We start from the raw sequence: 6730 nt of genomic DNA on the forward strand, positions 1-6730 counted from the left end.
TTCCCGTTATTTTTAAATCCAATGGCCCTCGTTTTATCTGTATTAAACCCTTTTCTTATTTTTAATCTCCAAAAATCCGAAGCCGTTGATCAAAATGATCCAACGTCTCCCCTCCCGTCTCTCATTTTAACCAGGAGACCAACCCCAAACCCTAATCATTTCACTCGTCACCGGCCGCCTCTCTTTCCTTTTCCTCTCACTTTTCTCTCATCTCACAGACCCCCCCCCCCTTCCCAATCTCCAAACCTTGCACAAATTCGTGCAAGTCACTCGAAATCAACCTCAAACATCCATCATGTCTCTTTTATCGCGAATCTCGTTGTTGTTTTCCCATTTTCTCACTTCAATTTGAATTCTGAATCCCTGAAACCCTAGACCAAAGAGTGAAAGTGTTCAAGTCTCATCATCTGCTCACTGTTCATTCAAATCATCACATGCATCTGAAGATTCATGAGGATTTGAACTACCTCATGATGATCTTTGGTCGAGAGGTCAAATACGGTGACCTCTGGACCTTAGATTTAATCAATGGTACTTGGTCTCTGTCGATCGATGTCCTTCACCACTTTGTGTCAAGGTAAAATCCACTCTGATTTCCCTCTGTTTTCCTTATGTTCCCCCCTCTTTTGCTAGCATCAGCATTCACTAGTCACTTCCCACTATCACTGTGAATTCAACGGAGCCCTAAGGCTGCAATTCTACTATAAATGGAGCCTTTAATGCTCTCACCAAACACACAAACACAGTTAAAGAAGAAGAACTACCCTAAAAATCTAAGAAATTAACGTTGGTTTAAGTATGCTAAGATCTTTCTCTAATTTCTTTTTTCTTTTCTTTCCTACTCGAGTTGGACTATTGTGAGTTGATTGTGAGAGTGGGTTCTTAAACGGATGCTAAATATCTCTACTTGGTTTGCTGCTCCGGAAAAGGTTAGTGAACACTGATCCCCCCTCCCCCTGCGCCTCTCCTCTTTTATTCTTCAATTAGTCATGTAGCTCTTTGTTTTTTATGTTTGCTATTAATTATCTGATGATCATGATGTTTATCAGTAACATGTGACTCTTCTTGTTGTGTTCTGGTTTTTGTATTATTTTTATTTTTTGGGTTAATGATGTTTTCTTGATAGTTATATTTATCTTCGTGTTGTTCCTAATCAGTGATTCTTGATGTTTATTGGACTCTATTCTTTTTCATGCTTAGCTAGTTGAAAATGATCTTACACTATTGTTGCCCTCATGGACAGACTTGTTAATTCCACATTGATTGAATTAAACCCTGTATTAGTAGCTATATGTGGTCTACCCCTATTGATTGGATAATAACTATGTTTATACTATCATGTTAATTCAATTGACTAAATAATGTTCTTAAGCTCTCTGGCATTCTATTCAATTAGCTAGGATCCTCATACCTGCATCATTATGTTGTATTGACCCTTAGTACAATGTTACTTTGGTCCATTGACTGATCCTTATTAATGGTTTTGTTCATGTTCCCATGCTGATCTATTTGCTTAGTTAAGTGACTCTGGTTGGCAGCCTGCTCATGATATTATGTTATTTTGGTATAGTTAAGATAGAATAATTCATGTGTGCATACCATGGTAATTTGAATAAAAGGGAATCATATGGTAAACTTTGTTGTCATGACTTACTAGTAAACCTGCTTGCCTGTCTAAAATGGTAACTTGTTGTATTCTGCTTGTTCTGCTTTGGTCAACTGTAAAATGAATGTCTTCACATGATATTTTATGACCACTTGATGGCTGTCATATCTGAATATTGTTGGATCTGGTAATTTGAGAATCTAATAGACTGTGCATTGTCATGATTAGACACCATGCCCATTAGGTTTAAATAAAACTAAAGTTAGCCTTCCTAATCATGTTGATGTCTCTGTTGATCTAGTTGATTGGTATGCTCTTTGGGAACTTTGAATAAGGCCATTAACACAGGTGTTCAATGCAGTAAAGTCCTATCCATGTGCATACTTGCTTAGGAAGAATGCTCTGAAAACTGTTATGATGTCTGTGACCTGTTCTAGTGATTTGAGCCTACTTAAGGAAGGTTCTGAAGTGTTAAACCTTAAGTGAAGTTAATAAAATAAGTACATATGTTTATCTTTGTCGACTCTGATACCCTAATATACTTAATATGACCTCCTTGAACATGAGTTTGTTAGCAGGATATCAAAGTTCACCTACAGGGGGGTTACATAGTCTGTCATTTGTGTTTGATGACCCTTCTTAAGTATGTTTACTCTATGAATGACATGCTATATGGAATGACTTAGACCTAGCTTTCAAACCTTAAGACCTTGGGAGTTCATGTATATGATCAAGTTTAGAATTCAAATATGTGTTAATCATTGGCCATTATTGACTTTATATTCTAGTGATGGTTTCATTGTTGCCTGATTTGAGATGTTAATGCCACTGTGTGATTGAACCCCCTATGAATGTGTTATGGAACTCTTTGTACCTATGCTGGTATGTTCTATGTTGGTTGAAATGCCAAATTAATACGTGTTTGTGCTTAAACCTCTAAAGAAGAATGAGGTTCATGATTAAGAACATTTTGGTGTAAGCTTGACCTTATGATTAAGGAACCCCTCCCTGGCACAAGCACTGCTTGGGGTCCATGAGACCCTTGTGAACTATGAAGTGTCAAGGGTTCATAGGGGAACCTTACAAATAAATACGACTTACTCTATGTGACGACCCAATAGGTCATTTTGAGTACTAGCCTTTATTTTCATGATCCGAGACCTCAATTAGTTCCATTTGATGTTTTTCGATTTACGTGCATAGTCTGTTTCTTTTTTCGAAAAGTTTTTACGTAAAAATCGAAGAAAACACAATTTTTTGCTTTAAAAATAACTTGAGTTGACTACGATCAATAATTTGTGATTTTGGACCTGGGCGCATGCCTGGAATTGAAATCGGAGGTCCTTAGGTTGATTTGACTTGTTTTGCCGAACACTAGTAATTTGAAGGTTTGGAAATTTTCTAGGATTGACCGTAGATTGACTTTATGGCTATAGGGCTCGGATTTTATTTTCAGGACTTGGTATAGGTCCATTTTGCTATTTGAAACTTGTCTACAAATTTTGGTGCAAATCGGAGTTGGTTTGATAGGATTCAGACGCTTGGTTGTGATTTTAGAAGTTCTTGAGTTTTTTTTTAAAATTTCATGTATTTTGACATCTGATTCGTAGTTCTAGGTGTTATTTTGGTATTTTGATTGCACGAGCGAGTTCGTATGATATTATTACACTTGTGTGCATGTTTGGTTTGGAGCTCGAGGGGCTCGGGTGAGTTTCGGATAGGCTACATACTATTTCAGACTTAAGAGATTGCTGGTTTTCAGTAGTTTCTGGTGTGATGTACTTCCCGATCGAGAAGCTTCTCTCATGATCGTGAAGGGGAAATTGGGACTGAGGCTGGTTTGTTCTACGGGAAAGTGAGGAGCTGGTCGCGAAGGTGAAGTAGAGGGGGCTTACCCTTCGCGAACGCGACAGGCCTCCCGCGAACGCGAAGCCTTGTAAGGATCTAGGGAAGGTCAGCTTGTTACTCTTTGCAAATACGAGCCTTGGCTCGCGCACGCAAAGGCCGGGGGGGGGGGGGGGAGTTAAGCCTTCGTGAACGCATAAGGTTCTTCGCAAACGCGAAGAACACCTTACGCCCAGGTATTAAAACATCTAAAAGTCATGATTTGAACCATTTTTTACTATTTTCAAGTTAGAGCTCGGCCTATAGGTGATTTTGAAGAGGTTTTTCATCCCAACTTCATTGGTTAGTAAATTTTAACTTGTTTTATCATATTTCCGTAAATACCCATTGATCTTAACCTTTAATCTAGCATTTTTCATTGTAGAAATTAGGGATTTAGGTAGAAATTGTGATTTAGACCTCAAATTGAGGTAAGATTTCGAAACAAATTACATAAACAGGCTTAGGGGTAAATGGGTAATTGGATTTTGGTCCAAATCTCGAGTTTTGATCAAGCAAGCCCGAGGTTGACTTTTGTTGACTTTTTCCAAACTCATTAAAGATTGAATCTTTTCACTCGTAGGTAGTTTCTAAAGCCTATTTTGAATTATTTGAACTATATATGGCTAGATTTGATTGCTTTGGAGGCTAATTCTAAAGGAAAATCCGCGGTTGAGCATTAATTTGGTTGCAGAGGGAGGTAAGTGTCGTGGTTAACCTTGACTTGAGGGATTAGGACTTGCTGGTCTATTTGCTATGTGAATTATGTGTGGGGACGACGTATATGTAATATGACAAGTATATATACGTCGTTAATGGGTTAAAGCATGCAGGTAGAAATTGTTTTATTATATTATGTTATTTTCATGGCTATGTTTTCATGTTGTAGTTAGATTATTACTTCTGTAATTGTCCGCTTTCATATCTATTGATTATTTTGGAATTGTTAGAATTTTAAAAGTTGAGATAAATTATCATTACACTAATATTGAAGTGAAATAGCTTTCCACTTTGTTTTGCTATTTGTGGATTAATGTTGTTGCATGGTGAGGAAGAGTGAAAAGCTCGAAGGGTGTTGTCATGTCTTATTTGCATACAATATTATTTATTGAGAGATTGTGAGGTTTAAAGCCCGAAGAGTCATGCCGTACATTTGATTGTTTATTATCATTTATCACATCATGTGAGGTTGAGAGTAAAAGTACGAAGGGTGATGTCGTGCTATTTTATTTATGATATTATATGGCAAAGATGAGAGTAAAAGCATGAAGGGTGATGTCATGCCATTATTGATTTCTTTGCTTTAAGGATACCGCATTGATGATTTACTTGGTTGAATTATTATTGTTTCTTTTCGGAGAAAGGTTATTCGGTGATTTTGTACTAGACGCTTTTTTTTGCTTCCCTTTCTACATGTCCCATCCCAGTTAATATTTTAACTGTCCTACTTGTTATTTTTGTTGCTCTATATATATATATATACTTATACAAGGTTTATGTAGGTGTCTTGCCACAACCTCGTCACTACCTCGTCGGGGTTAGGCTCGATACTTCCGGAGTATATTGGGTTGGTTGTACTTATGCTACACTTCTACACTTGTACAGATACTGGTGTTGGTCCCATCAGCATTTAGTGGTGTCTTTGCTTGGATTTAACTACATTGGAGACTTGAGGTATAGCTGCATGACGTCTGCAACCCTAAAGTCCCCTTCTTTTTCTATTTTACTGTTTATTTAGTTTCAAACAATTATATTTTGTTCAGACTTTATCTGTAGCATTCTAGATGCTCATGTATTCATGACTCTGTATTTTGGGATATGTTTAGATCACGCCTTTTGGTATTTTATCAATCTACTTCAGTCTTTTACAGTTTATTTCTATTAATGCTTTGATTTGAATTATTAAAAACTGGTTAAGTAATCTAACTAATGTTGCCTTGCCTAGCAAGTGAAATATTAGGCGTCATCACGGTCCCGATGATGAGATTCCGTGTCGTGACACTCTAAGCCCATAATCATTGACCTTAAGCTAATCTTTACAAGATTAACACAAATAAAATTTGACTTTGCTATATTCTTTTTAAGTCCTGTTTTTATTTATTATAATTTTACTTTACTTTGCCTTTTATGTTTACATATGCTAATTGATTTTTCCTCTTTTCTTTGCATGATAATTGGGACTGTTGATTTTATTGAGAACTCATGCCCAAGTCCAGGGAACTGGGCCGCTTCTTGTTCGTCTGCTGAAATTCGCTGTTGCTTAAAGTTAATCTAGGCCTGGTTGCTTGCCAGCCCAACATAGAAGAGTCCAACCTTCCTCCCTTTGCTTAATATATATGTTGTTGTTATCATTTCATTTTTTCGGTATATATGTCCTTGGATGATTAGCACTATTATTAGATATTTGTTGTTATCTTGACTGTTAGGCAGACTTTAGGTAAATCAAAATCTAATAAATGCAAGGTAATTATGACTGCAAAGACTAATTATTATCTAAACAACCTTAACACTTTTGAAATCTGAGCGCCCTTGAAACCAACTATTTTGACAACTAATCTATTCTCTTATATATCTTTTAATGAGTTTTGTTTTGGTTTTAGGAATCAACATAACCGGGATGAGTTTAAAAGGAAACAGAATAAGAACAAGCCTAAACGGGACACAACTCCTCTAAAAGGTCTTCAAAACTGAATTTAGGCAAATGAATTGTTTTAACACAAAAAGCAACCGTGTGCAAGTGGTTTCGAAAAGAACAAGAACAACAGTTTCGGGAAAACACAAGGGCATCTAGTAGAACAACCTTTCAATAAATAAACAAGGTATACCCGTTTTTCTTTAAAATAAAATATCTTGAAACAATCTCCCATTTTGGTAAGTTTTACCATTCCAAAGGAGATACCCATCTTTTTCTCAAAGTAGGAGATAGGTTTTCAAACAAGATTTAAAATGTTTCCTCACTTTCAGAGAATCCCGTTTAACTGCTTTAACCACTAATCAGCTAGGATATAAACACTTCTTTTCCTCGCATCTAGCTTAAGTTTAAGGAGCGACATCAGGTAGATTTTAAGGGATGCCTAACACCTTTACCTTAGAATAACTAGAACCCTTACCCGAATTTCACTGGTTAGTAGACCATTAGGACAATGATTTTCACAGATTTATAGGTACCCCAGTATACCTTAAATATAAAGTGTCGACTCTTTTTATCAACTTCAGAGGAATCACAAATTGTATTTTGCT

The 6730-nt window shown here is 36.6% G+C and overlaps 1 long non-coding RNA gene across 2 annotated transcripts; it reads left to right on the forward strand.

The window, feature by feature from the left end:
- Positions 1-236: 236 nt before the first annotated feature.
- LOC104114445 (uncharacterized) lies at positions 237-5903 on the forward strand. Of its 2 annotated transcripts, XR_011407862.1 has the most exons (4): positions 342-577; positions 848-929; positions 5096-5164; positions 5688-5903. It is a non-coding gene; the product is annotated as an uncharacterized lncRNA (long non-coding RNA). The 2 variants fall into 2 exon arrangements; XR_011407861.1 differs by lacking the exon at positions 5688-5903 and having other exon boundaries at positions 237-577; positions 4993-5360.
- Positions 5904-6730: the final 827 nt, after the last annotated feature.

This window comes from Nicotiana tomentosiformis, chromosome 5 (genome assembly GCF_000390325.3).
Source record: "Nicotiana tomentosiformis chromosome 5, ASM39032v3, whole genome shotgun sequence".
Classification (NCBI taxonomy): Eukaryota; Viridiplantae; Streptophyta; class Magnoliopsida; order Solanales; family Solanaceae; genus Nicotiana; species Nicotiana tomentosiformis.